Here is a 14,840-nt window from a genome sequence, read left to right on the forward strand (position 1 = left end):
CAGATCTTGATTTAAATGTACTGCCAACCGAGTAATACTTGCTGTGCTTAAATAACTGTGTTCAAAACTGATACAGTGATACTGAGGCTGCTGTGTGATCTGCTTAAGAATTACACCGAAAGAATGTGTAGAACTCACAGGTACCAGATACAGACGCATCTCATGACTCTCTCCATGGTCCAATTGGAGGAATCCCAGACTACAACCCAGGTGACCTGGTTTCAATAGCAAACCTGAAACTTTAAGAGCCAACTAGGTGGGTTAAGAAAGGCAGCAGTATTTTACTGGCTCACCTATCATTGGTGGGGTGGGGGGGTGGGGGGGGGCTCATAAGCAAAGAAGGAATCCCATGCTTACAAAAATATCGGGCACACACCAACATTCTCAGCTGAGCATTGGTTTGGGGAAATGGTATACAAATAAAAAATCCCTATGGCCATGAGCATGATATTTCAGTGGGATGCTGCCTAATTCTTCTCTCAGGCAGCAGGAGGTTTTCAGATTAGGTCGGGGAGGGAGTCAGGATTGACTCCTGTCACTCAAAAAAAATACCAACATGTGTGCTGAACATGCCAAGTTCAGCTATAGCTCACCCTTCTAGCCTCTAAACTACAAAACGACAGTCCAGGACCGAGACACAGTGTTGAGAGCACATGGGAATGTAAGAAAGAAAAAAAAGTGAAGTGTTAACTCACTGTCCAAATAGTCTTACATTGTGATGTAAATGGACAAGGTTACTCACTGCCCTTAGTCAGTGACATTTTCATAGGAGCATGGAATGTTATTTTTGTACAAAACTAATAAATCATTTTGAAACATTAAACCCACCTGACCTGTACAGTTCCCTGGCCATCCATGCCATCAGTAGAACAGGCTCTGTCAGATTTATGCTGTATTCGCACATTTCCATTCCCCTAAATGTCCTTGTGGCAAGTCAGATGCATACATCCCCTTCCTCAACATCTCCCGTCATCATCTTCATCAGCTTCGTTTTTTCAACAGACTGATGTGCACCTCTCATTTTATACAGAAACTACACCTTTTTTATCATAAATTTTGTGTTCTTTAATAAATATGTACCACCCAATTTGTGCAGAAACTATTCATTGCCAGTTTCTTGTTCTTTAATATATTTATCAGAAAAAATCCTTTGTATGTAATTTATCATACCAGGGCATTCAGTTTTCCTTCTGTAAGTCTTTAATATGCTGCTGTATTAATTTTTTGCAGAGCCTACCCAATTTACTGACTTTCTCCTGGACTATCTCCACTCATACTGTATAGAGTAGGGTTGATCCCCCTCTCCCCAAGAACAATTTACAGTGCACAAACTGATGTACATGGAGCTAATGGAGCTGTTGTGACTTTCCTTCTTTAATTTTTAATTTATGTAGTTTGTTAACCAGCTAAGTGAACTCATCCTTCTCTGGCCTTTTTCAGCCATAAACCAGAACCCAGTGTCTCTGGTTAACATTAGATAGGCTTGAGTGTGTGTGTGTGTGTGTGTGTGTGTGTGTGTGTGTGTGTGTGTGTGTGTGTGTGTCTAACAACCTATTATGATCTGATGATATATATATATATATATATATATATATATATATATATATATATATATATATATAGATAGATAGATAGATAGAGAGGGAGAGACATATAAATAACTACACATATCCCAATCAAAAAAGTCCACATAAAACTTGGGGCACTCTATAGAGTCAAACCATTTCTTACCCAAACCACCAAAATAGCCATTGCCCAAGCCCATCTGTTATCTACTCTGGTATATGTCTTCAAATTTTCACCAGTTTAAAGAACACAAATCTAAATAAACTGGAAGCCTGCTACAATAAAATAGCCAGGTTTGCCACAAACCTCCCATACAAAACGCATCATTGTCAAGCTCTTCACAAACTAGACTGGTTGGAACACCCAAATCTTCTATGCCTCAAACAACTCATAAGCTCCCATTCCATCATCTACGTACAAGATAATTGTCCAGCCTTTAAAAACCTAGTAAGACCCCATACTAGCAGTAGAACCCTCCACTCATCCGACAAACTACTTCTTGAAGTCACTAAAGCCAGTAACAGCTATTGGGTATACCTTGTTCTTTAAGCACATCTCCAAAATGTGGAACGCAATCCCTCAGCCCATTCTTTGCATAGCTAACCCATCCAAATTCAAGATTATTCTCAAGGCCCATCTGACCAAAAACTGGCTATGCTCCTGCTTAACTCCAAGCTGACCCTTCAGTTATTTTTAACACTATTCATCCTATACTACTTCTCACTTATGCTCATTTCCCTGACTGTGTCCTTTGGAACCTGTCTTCAACTTATATTGTTATCCTATTGCTCGACTACTGAGGCCAACATTATCCTATTGCTTAACTGGTGAGGCCAACACCACTTCCACCAAGTAGAAATACAGTAATATTTTGTTTCTGAATTGTTGTATTAAAGACAACAACTATAGCATATATTATTTGGAACTACTAATTTACACTGCTTTATTTGTATTACTTTGTCATGTTTCATTGCTATTATATCACTCTTCCTATTTTATCTATTTACTAAGTAACCTATTTACTTTTAAATTCTATGTTAAAACTATTTACTATGTAACTTGGAGCTTTTCTCACAGGACCTCCGCTGAAAATAGGCCTTTTGGGCCCAGTCAGACACTTACAGTGAAACAAATGTAAAATAAATAAATTCATGTCTCATTTCAATGATCCTCTGTGTTTTGGGGAGCCCTATAATGAGGCTCCAGAACAATTACAACAACTGAGGGTCACTTGAACAATTATTAAAATCAGACAAAGAAAAGGTTGTATCTAGAAAGTCCCCCGAAACCAAGTGAAATTATGCTATACTGTGTAAGAGAAGAGTAGCAAAGAAAAGCACGGAAGGCTGCCACAGTGCATGGCCAGGGTGTTCCGGAATGATGGACAATATGGATCCAGGCATCACTATCCAGGACACTGCTGAGACCCCAGATGGAAATCTGCCTTCAGTTTTGTAGGCCAGGCTATATTGTCGTCACATTGTGACATCATCATGCAGAATGTAGGCAGTGCACATGACATCATTAACAAGACAGTAAGAGGAAAAGAAGGATGTATGGTATGGATGTGCTGCTTTATCAGAGTCATGCCCGCTATGTCACAGTGAAGAAGGAAAAGGCCAAAGGAGGCAGGGGATGGGACAGGAATAGCATGTAACATCAGAAAGAGTGGTGAGGTGTAGGCCTGAATGGTTTAATGGTGACTGGAGCTGGAAAGAAAAAAGTGAAGGAGAGGGACATGGTAGCCACACTGAATTGGGTAGAATTCCTAGCTGGACATAGTGAATAACCTTTTTATCAGCATCTGTATAAATCTGTATATTTCCCACCCATGGCTTATTAGATGCAGAAGGCACTGAAAGCTATGTTGTCAGTAGTCCAAGCCTACATGTACATAAACTAACATTCAAATGCAAAACTTCCATTAGTCCAGTCGGTTTGGGGGGGGGGGGGTCTGTATTATCAGGGTGAATGCAAGGTTTGCTAGTGGCCACAGCTAATTACAAGGAATAGCCCTGATGGTACATTTGTTGCTAGTCTACATTTTCAGCCTGCTGCCTTAACCACTGAAGGCAAATCTAGTGCAGTCTGACATCTGCAAATCTTAAACATCTATCCCTGCCATCCTACTTATGTCTGACAACCCAGTTAGTCCCCCTTCTTCTTCTTTTCTATAAAAACATTAATTATTCTTTTATATTCTGTGATACGCAGAATCCTGAAAAAAATCTGCTGTCTTGGATTCTGTTCTGTTACCTTCTCGACAGACTTGGAAAGTCCACTCTAATGGAGTTAAGTGATTGACAGGATCTGATGCTGATAACTGCAGTGCTAATTCAAAAATGCAGTATCCCCCAAGTAAGTCTTCATGTAATCCTCAGCAGTTTGCCTTAAAAATGAGACCACATATGGTACTTATTTAATGCAGGGCATTCTGGGACAATATATTAAGTCATGTGTGCTTTTGTTTACACAAAGCAAAAGCCAACTTGAAAAATACAGTCAGGCTGGAAACCTGAATACACACATAGCACACGTCCAAATATAAGCTGTAACACATGCATGTGGTTTCAAGGAATTTTAGATATGAGTCTCCCTGGCTCAGGGCACCAGTGTGCTAATAGATGGACCCTCGATGCACACAAGGGGTATACAATGGAATTACAGCTGGCAGTTTAATTAAAGTGCCATACTTTTGCCTTTTAAAGAGTCTGATTTTTAGAAAACAAGCGATGATCCCAAAATGCTGACATAAGGCAAATATATTTACTAAGACATGGCTAAGTCAGAGACCTCAAGAAAGACCTGTTGTAAGAAAGGAAAAAATCTCTGTGTCTGAACTTTTTTTCCCCAAAAGTGCTACATTATGCACATCACTTTTTTCACACTAAAATGCCTGCAAAAGGTCAATGACAAGTTTATTTTGCTAAAGGTGTTGCTTCAATAGTGTCTCTCTCTCTGTCTGCCTCTCTCTCTCTCTCTTTCTCTTTCTCTGGTTACCTTGATGTACCTATTTTTAGCATGTTGTTGTTTGTCTTTTGGCTTTTTCCCGCTAAGGGGTCGCCACAGTGGAACTCCGGTCCGCTAATGATTGGCAGTAGATTTTTACGAAACGCCGAGGTGCCGGCTCGATGCTCAACCTTCAACAAAGGCACGCCCATTTACGCACGCATGTCTTTCGAATGCTACCCAACCATGGGGAGGACATGCAGACTCCACACAGAAGGCACTCCCAAGCCCAGCCAAGAATCAAACTGGAGAACCTCTTGCTGTGAGGTAACAACGCTACCGCCGTACCACTGCGGCATATTTTTAACACTACAAGCATACAGGTCTTTATATAAACAACATTGTAGTTATTCATTCTTTTGGTGTGTGCCATGCAAAACAAGAGGGAAATAAAGGATGCTGTGGAAGGTGACTGTAGTAACGTAATGCAGAAGTCAGACAGTTAAAGGATGCTGTAGTAACGTAATGCAGACGTCGGACAGTTAAAGGATGCTGTAGAAGGTGACTGTAGTAACGTAATGCAGAAGTCTGATAGTAGTTGTATCCAGTGGTGATGCTGTATGATCTCACTAGAGAACTTTAATATCTAGAAACTTAAAGGGAAACACAGACTTTGTCAATAAGTAGTTTGCTTGGCTCACTAAATCCATCTGTTTTCATTTGTAGTAAATAAGTAATAATTATTTTGATAAATAATAACCCACTTCTCACTAAAACTGCATGGGATGATTCAATAGTCCTGAATTTCCATCCTGCTTTTATGTCACAACTTTTCATGGAATGCTGCTCTATGCAGCTACAATTTTCAGTTTAAAGAAACAGTTTCTCATGTCACCACTAAGCAATTCTTGATGAAAGACCTCTTCCATCTCTTCCATTAAAAAAATAAATTAAAAAAAATGTCTGCTATCTTAGATTCTGTTCTGTTATTTTCTTGAGGAACTTGAAAAGTCCACCCTTAAATGCAGTTAACTTTATCACCGAATTATTTTTATGCCTGCTAAATGCAGTTAAATTCACAGAAATCCTTCAGTACTTTTCAATTTCTTCATTCCCATTTTTCTCTGTCACAGATAATGAATATCCCACCATCTTTTTTCCTGTTCACATCTTACTCTTTTTTTCCAGAAAACAAATTGTTTCAGCCTGTATGACATAGGCTAGACATACCATGGCATTTTCTGCAGTTTTCACTATTACACACTGACCAAAAGTTGACATCCTGCAAATTTGTCTTGCTGAGGTCAGACAAAGTGAAATATTTTTCTGAACAGGTACTTGTTGGAGATATCTTTACATGAATAACATAGATAAGTTGTACCATAACACTACATAAACACATTACCATATACTCTCATTTTTGACCAGTGAACTGTTGCTTTTATTTATATAACTGTAAAACAGAGTACTCTGGCACTTAAACCAGAGGATTAAAGCTATGAGTTATTAATTAGCTGTTTTCTGCAGTTGAAGACTTGAGAACCACAGCTTTTGTTTCTCCTGTGTCACAGCGAGCAAGTCAATCAACCACACAATACCCTAAAGTTGCCCTGAAAAGGGACACTTGCATCACTGGGCTTACACTGTTAACAAATAAAAAAGAAAAACGGAACTATGAATTAGTACAAGCAGCTTTTTGTTTCCATTACCAACTCTTCAAAGTGACAGCTGTCAGTCACAAATGAATGAGCACAGTTGCTAAGCCTGCATGGGAGGTTAAATATTTAAGCAAGAGTATAGGATATGGTCTATGAATTGCCTACCAACTATAGCTTTGAATATTTAAGTCATATGAATTACTTAGCTTGTTTGGAAGAATATCTGAATGTACCAGGAAAGTTTTTTATCAGTTTCCAATTATAATAAATTAGGATAATTCAATAAGAAAGAAACAAAAAAAAACTTCAATACAATTTCCATAGACAGTGCAAAAAGCCAATGACTCACTGCACATCATTACAGACAAAAAGCACTTAGTTTATTATACTTAAGCTGTGTAATGATATGGAAACACAAACTGTACAAATTAAAATATAACATACATTTATGATGAGCATGCATCTCTTGGTGTAGGCATGGAGCATTTGTGTTGCCTTGGTTTGCAAAGTCGTCATTTTGTCAAGTTCTCTGTTTAAGCAGGGTCTCCATAATTGGACACTATATACCATATGTGCTCTAGTCAATTATTTATGCAGAGAAAGAATAATTTATAATTTTAATGACAATTCTATCCCCGTGTGGTTTCTTCAGCCTACCGTCTATTTTTTTTATTAACTGCATACTTTTAAATAATTTTATGAGTTAGCCCATGTTCAGTTTCCATTTCTGATATGTATAACTCACTTCCCACTATTTAATATTTTCCTGGATTTTTTGTTACCAATAAGCATTACCTTGTACTTTAGCCAAGTTATCTCACATCTGACTGTTCCTCTATACTCATGATGCCCATTTGCTTCTTATTCACCTCACATTTCAGTGACTATTTTGATGATCTTGTATCATCTATAAAGATGGCCACCTTTTCACCAGTCCCTCTGCAATCACACACAAACAGACACCAAAGAGGCCTAATTAAGAAAATGAACCCTGAGGTAACTCTCTCTAGTTCTGAATGGATCCCCTTACTGTACATTCAGTGTCTTATTGAGTCAATACTAAACCTAGAATACCGTAGAGACAACACCAAGGTTAGCCCTCAGGCATGTTAGCCAGTCATGTGCTACTGTGTCCAGTGTCTATAAAACTTTTCTTTTCTGCCATGTAGACTCATAGGAGAAATCCATTCATTTTGTGTGGCTTGTCCTTCCTGCCGAATTCTCATGCTGCTTTGAATCTTGTGCCCCACCGAACTTTAGGCTTTCAAAAGCGATTTGCTCTCATTTTCAAACAGACAGATAATATTACATGAATTGTTGTTTACTACCTCTCTGTTGTTCCATGCTTTGTGAAGCAGAATTCTATGTCCACCTTCCTTTGATACTTGAGTACCTTTACATAATACTGTGCTGTGTTAACAAGAGCACCTAGTCATGTTCTAATTCTGCTGAGTACCTTTACATAATGCTGTGCTGTGTTAACAAGAGTACCTAGTCATGTTCTAATTCTGTTGAGTACCTTTGCATAATGCTGTGCTAACAACAGTACCTAGTCATGTTCTAATTCAGTTCAGTACCTTTACATAATGCTGTGCTAACAACAGTACCTAGTCATGTTCTAATTCTGTTGAGTACCTTTACATAATGCTGTGCTGTGTTAACAAGAGTACCTAGTCATGTTCTAATTCTGTTAAGTACCTTTACATAATGCTGTGCTAACAACAGTACCTAGTCATGTTTTAATTCTGTTGAGTACCTTTACATAATGCTGTGCTGTGTTAACAACAGTACCTAGTCATGTTGTAATTCTGTTGAGTACCTTTACATAATGCTGTGCTAACAAGAGTACCTAGTCATGTTCTAATTCTGTTGAGTACCTTTACATAATGCTGTGTTGTGTTAACAGTACCTAGTCATGTTGTAATTCTGTACGCAGCTGTTTTACAATTTTTCTATGAACACCACTTTCTTCATTGCTTTACTATCCTTCAGTTTTCAAACATTATTCAGACTCTGTATTGTTATAAAAGGATTTGTACAAGCCACCCCATCATGAGTATTTATTTTATTCATATTATGAGGCTCCCATACATTTGGCTCTTTATTTAAGAAACGAATTCCCTTGTCTTGACTTGTCCATGATTCAGAAACAGTGGTTTGAATGTCATCTCTGCTCTCCTCAAACTGGTGAGAGGATAGCAGGTTGGGACCCAGGATGTGGAAAGAAATGGCCACTGTAAAAGACAACACAGTTGAAGGTATATATTTTGTATCCTACACCAGCCCATACCCCTTCTATAACACTATACAGGTGGGATAACATTTTTTAACCTGATCATTCTATACCTTATCATAATGATATTAACTGTGCATCTGGCAGAGTATGCCAGCTATGGTAGGATAGTGATAGCTGCAGGCTGGGACAGTGGTAGGGCAGGAGGAGTCTACAACATGTGAGGGAGGAAGGATCCTGAGAGTGGAGAGGGTAATCCAGGTTCTGGAAGTGGAGAGGGTAATGCAGGTTCTGGGAGTAGAGAGAGTAATCCATTCTCAGCTAATAGGATAGTGGAACTTCACCAACCATCATCCGGAATGCTACTGGGGCACAGGGCTCCATTGCTGTGTGACCAGACATTGTTGGGGGAGGTCCACGGGCTCTGACACTGATAGTTGAGAGGGGTGGGAAATAGCAGGTCCCAATTACTGACATATAGAAGTGGTGGCAACCATAGCATTGTGATCTATAGTAGGAAAGAGGAATACAAGAGATGCAAAATGCAAAAGTTTAACACAGAGGATTAAAACCTTGACTTTCTATCAAGCTTCATCCTGTAGGCCTGGGTTTGATTCTCTCAGTCTACCATTAGGTGTGACATGAAGTGTGAGTTTATCTAGTTAACAAATAACAGGTGAGGTATGAGTGAGGTCAGCCAGGACCTCTAGCCACACAAGTGTATGTCAGGATGAAGAGGTCATGTTTTTAATCCCTAACAGCACTCTGCAAGGATAAGAAATGCTGTGCCTTCTGATCTTTGCCAGGTAAGAATATTCTATTTTTGATCTTTGCCAGCAAAGCAAGATAGCAGATAACAGCTTCTCTTCCCTGAATGGTAAAGAAATAATGTGGGAATAGAAGTCATGGCTGAGGGTAGCTGCCATGTATCTTCATTGTAGAAGTAGGCTCAGAAGGCTCAGTGTGCTGGTCAGCTGAGTGGAAATGGTGTACTCTACAATTTTCTAGAGCATTACACAATGCCCTTTTCACCAGGATAAATGTTAATGAACTGCATGCTTTCAGCTGCTTCAGATAAAGTATTTACCACAGCAGTCATCTAAAGGTATCGGTATGTAAGTTGACGAAGCTCACTTCAGATTTATCCTTTTGCATTGTGTAAGACTGGAATAGAGAGTTCTATAGTGTTTAAGGGATGCATGACTCTAGCCTTTCATGGTTAAAATCTTTCAAGTCCTAGGAAAAAGCACTTGGTTCATACTGTATTTCAAGAGTGTCTAGCCATCATATTTTCAGTTTACAGAAGTAGCTCCCATCACAAAAGATCACATGTACACACACATAAACGCGCGTGCACACACACACACATGCTTTTAAGAAAGACTTATTCCTTATTAAAATTTATTTTTAGAAAAGTGTAAGGGATATCATCTTTATTTGTGAAAGTTTGATTTAAGTGCCTCATCATCCTCTTTTTTAAAACTGCAAATTATTTTCATGTCATTTGCCTTATTTTAAAGACTTACTCATATTCCATTCAATATGCTAAGTCTGGGTATTCCTCCTCAGTTATTCTTTGCAATTTAATGTACCTATAAAACGTATTATCGCCTTTCACAATACAAAGAGCCATTTTTTTTGTTTGGAATCTTGCTGTCCTTACCAGGCTTCTTCAGCGTCCCACATATTTCATCATTTCATCTTCCTTCGCCTTACAGTTCCTAAATGTTATCCTCCCCTGTTTTACCCTTCCAAAGTCATAATATCAGGATTATTTTTGAGTTCTTGTTTTTTTTTTACTTTTAGACTTTGTTCTAGGCAAGGAGGGAAATACTAATACTGGTTAGCAAAGAGGCAAACCTATATTCTAAATCTATTACGAAAAGTAATAGTAGTATAAATTTTACTATAGCTGGACATTATTAGAAATCATTTTAGGAGGTAAAACTCAGTTTATAATAGCCACCATATTCATTCCCCATCATCAACCACAGTCTTATGTCAACACACTATTAATCAGTGCTAGAATGTTCCAAAGGTCATAAATTTATAATAGTGGGTGACCTTAACATAGACTGATCTGGTCCTTTAAAGTCTCAAATGAACAGACACCTAAACCTTAAAATCCTTATACAAGTCACAAGCAGAGGTACCTAACCATGTACCACAACAGGTCAAAGTAGTATCTTGGAGACAATAATCACTTGCATGCCCAACAAATTAAGGAAACTACAAATGATGTCACCTTCACTGAGTGTCCATGCTTAACTTTTCACTAAGTTGTCACTAAAAGCTCTTAAGAACTCATCCTCAAATTATTTATACCCAAAGTTTTCTAGAAGCAGAAGCAAGCTACTTGTTATAGACTGGATGCCTATTTACCCATGTGGTGATCCTACCTCTGCTTTGTTTCCATTTTACAACCTTCTTAAGCCAGTTCAGGATCATTTACTTCCACTCAGTGACACAATAAACTCTAGAAACCACCAGCCTTAGATCACACCATGGATGACGACATAAATCTAAGAAAGAGTTTGATCATCAATACAATCCCCTGAAAATGGTGGAATTTCAAACCCTCAAAAACCACTAAAATAAATGTAAACAAACTAAAGTACCATATATACAGAACTTACACATTAGATTTCCTAGTGAATCCAAAAAGCTCTACCATATCAAACAACAGCTTATCAGAAATAAGATTTTTTTCCCGTAACAACCTCCAGTCATATTATAATATATCAAATGCAAATGTGTGGAGGGGCAGCATTGCTTTCCCCAGCCCAATATCCACTATCACTTTACTTGTGCTCCATTCTCTACCTCTATTAATCCTCAACATCAGATATTTTAATTCCTTGAATTTTACATTGTCTATAAACATCTGTTGCTCACAAACTACTTGAAAAAGTCAACTTGAGTTACAACCCAAGATTATATGTTCTTTATCCTTGTTTTCTGCAGGTAGGTCCACTCTAGTGTTATCTCACTTCAATCTACAACCTGATTCTAACTACACAGAAACTATCTACTGGCTTCAAAAATATTTACAAATTATTCCATTCCATTCCTCAAAGTACCAACAAACCCTGCCTCTGTGACTACCTCCCTATTCCTAGCAGCTGTCCACTGGTTAAAACACTTCAAAAATTGTTTACAAGCAAGTTTTGGCATACATCAATAAATATGGTATTCTGTTAGCAAACATGATGGGTTTCAACCAATGTTCAACACCAGAACAGTAATATGCACTTAACAAACCAAATTTACAACAACATTATTACTGGTGCTATATGTCTGGATTTTAAAAAACTTTGAAAATGTCAATTATCCATATTTTACTTCAAAATCAACTAAAGATCATATTCTTTGAATAAGTTGTTTTGTGATGTTTGAGTTGCTTAACAAAAATAACATTTAGCATGTTTGTAACTGAACATGTTCTAAGATTGATAAAACCACCAAGTGTGTTTCTCATAAATCAGTACTTGGTCCCTGCTAATGTTCCTCTTCATAAATTATCTACCATTCAGTCTGCCCACTATTTAATTTCATTAATTTTTTTTTTTTATTTCCATTTGTTGATGAGAAATAATCCATCGGAGCTAAACACACTATCAGCTGAATATTACATGCAGCTCATACAGTCAACATTAATGTAAAAAAGGCCTCATTTGCTCTACAATCATGTCTACAGGATTTTGGCAGTATCTGTAAAAAAACATTTTGAATAAACTAATATTTAATATGCAAAAATCCAACATCATGATTTTTGAAACTCAGCAAATACTGTTCCCATTACTTCAGCAGCCACCATCGATCCCACTGGTTTTCCTATTCCCTTTACTGCAACGCAAAAGTACCTGCGGTCTTATTTGAGCAAACCCTGGCATTTAATAATCACACACTGAACCTCATGGAGATAAAACTCTTTCTTAATTGTGAATCTCATGCAGAATTATTCATCTTTTGATCTTTGAAGCAAGAAAATCAATTACCACGAACATACTGCTACAAAGACTGGACTATGCCCCATCACTTACTGGAGGCAAGTAGGAGCAGATTTATTCCTTACATAAGGTATACACAAGTCATTAAACACTATCAAACCATTCTGAGTTTATTCTGTTATCAGAAAAAGCAACTGCACACACTGAACATGTCTTAATAAACTACAAGTTAGCTTCCCAGAGTTTGACACATTTTCAGTAGAATATGGTTTTCAGCATGTAACCATTCAGCCTGTTCTTCCTGTAATCTAATGTTCTAGTGGAAAAAAGACACACATTTATTTTATTTATTTATTTTATTTATTTATTTTATTTTACATTTGTTTACCGGGCTAGTCCAACTGGATATATTTTTTTTTTTTTTCAGCAGAGCGGGAGAAAAATTCCACATTTAGTAGAGTACAAAAAAAAATTCAAAAAAAAAAAAAAAAAAAATTACAAAGGGGACTGATAGAACACTGCTGGGTAAGTTGAAAACCTAAACCTAATTCCTCTTCACTAAAGAGCGTCACTTCTGGAATATGGATACACTCCAGAAGAGCTGTTGATGAATTTGAGACAAAGCCGGGCTACCATCAGCTGAATACCTGCTGAGACGGCATTATACATGTTCTGTGAAAAACATGGAGTCCAACTTAGTTTACCAAGGAACTGCCAGGGCTCTATGCCTATGCAGAAAATAGCTAGACATTTATTAAAGATGGACAATGGGGACCAACAGCCATCATTATCCATGAATGACCCCTTTTTGCAGCAACAATTAGGTTTAAAGAAAAGTCCAAGAACAGATTCAAGAAGACTGCAGCAACCCAATCATAAGAGGAACAAAGCTATTAATTGTTTCATGGAAATATTAGTGCATGAATGGAGTTCTCTTCCTCCTACTGAAAGACTTCACAAAATATAACTTCTCTTAAGGCTACCCATGATAAGTACTTTTGAGATAAATGCTATAGCATTTAGATAGGCAAAAAAGAACAGGCAATTGTACCTGTGTCACACTGTATTTTATTATCATATTATTGTATTATTATATTCCCTCTTTGCACATTGTATTGTATGATCATATGCACATTGTATTATATTAGCATATTATCGTATTATTGTACTCCCTATTTGCACATTATATTGTAGTATCATATTGTTGTATTATTGTATTATCATATTATATTATTCCCTCTTTGTACCAGTGCTCTTCCTCCTTACCAAACCCATCTGGTATTCCAGCTTCCACTTTAGACCAGGGCCACTGGCCAGGTCTCATTTGGAAGAATGGCACTTGAGGTTGTTTTACATTTTTACACAACTGGCCACTGGTATTTTAGGAGAGACTAACCCCTTCACATTTCTCATCAAAACACATGAACTGGCCTTTGGCCTCTCAGATTTATCCCATTTGGCTGGCCTTTCAGCATTTAAGGTATGAACCAAACACAGGTCACCAGATTTGCAGCTGAAACAGTGACTATAATGATGATGGGCCTGCTAGCCTGACTAAATAGTTACAAACTTGAAAGATAATATTTAATTTTAAGAATTTAAAAAATCCAGGCTCAGGATAAGGTCAAGGGTACCACATCAATCCACCTGTTAATCGTCATAGTCAATAATATACCTGCTGTCACTATAATAATTTTCCAGCTTTGTCTTAAAATTATCCATTGTGTCACAGTCTTTAACCTCATTTGGTAGTTTATTCCAGAGTTTTATTACCCTGCCACACAACAAATTATTAATTGTATTCCTTTTTTTATACATGCATTCTCAAGACTATCTTTGAGACTTGCAAATGTAGGTATTCAAAATCTTTGATAATCCTCATTACTATAATTGTGACAGATTTAACAGTATCCATCTAGATAAACAAGACATATTACAAAAATAATCAAGCCTTTTAGTAATATAATGCTGTATTAATTCTAAAGCCAAATTACTGGATTTAGACTTCATATATCAAAAGGGACACCTATACTTTAACTTTGTCCATGTAAGCAAAAATCCCTTTCTTTCTAAGTTTGATGTCTCTATTGATATATCTCAACATCTTTACTTATTTGACATTTGTATACTGGGAAATTCTGACTGGGCCAGAAAGAACCTGTTTGCTGCTGAGGCCAAGGGAGAAAAGCTCCACAATCACAATCTTTAAAAAATCAATTACAGATAATTTAAATAACAAAGTATCATGTTACAGTACAAAACATAGGAGTAAAAAATGCTATAATGAGGAAAAAACAGAACATATGTTTCATAGTAGGATGCAATGGAAAGCAGAAACATGAGCTGGAGAAAATACGTGAGGAAAAACTCATTAGTCATATTATTTGTTACATGCAATAAATGAGACCTGAGACAATTCTAATAAGATATTTAGAAGAGATATTAGAGATTACATAATTAGAGACAGGGAAAATCAAGTGATAC

At 37.3% G+C, this 14,840-nt stretch overlaps 1 protein-coding gene across 1 annotated transcript in view; it reads right to left on the reverse strand.

The window, feature by feature from the left end:
* FBLIM1 (filamin binding LIM protein 1) overlaps positions 1-14,840 on the reverse strand; it is a 726,871-nt gene that overhangs the window by 506,129 nt on the left and 205,902 nt on the right. The window lies entirely within an intron of this gene.

Source organism: Protopterus annectens, chromosome 2.part0, assembly GCF_019279795.1.
Source record: "Protopterus annectens isolate FY-2018-M chromosome 2.part0, PAN1.0, whole genome shotgun sequence".
Taxonomy (NCBI): domain Eukaryota; kingdom Metazoa; phylum Chordata; order Ceratodontiformes; family Protopteridae; genus Protopterus; species Protopterus annectens.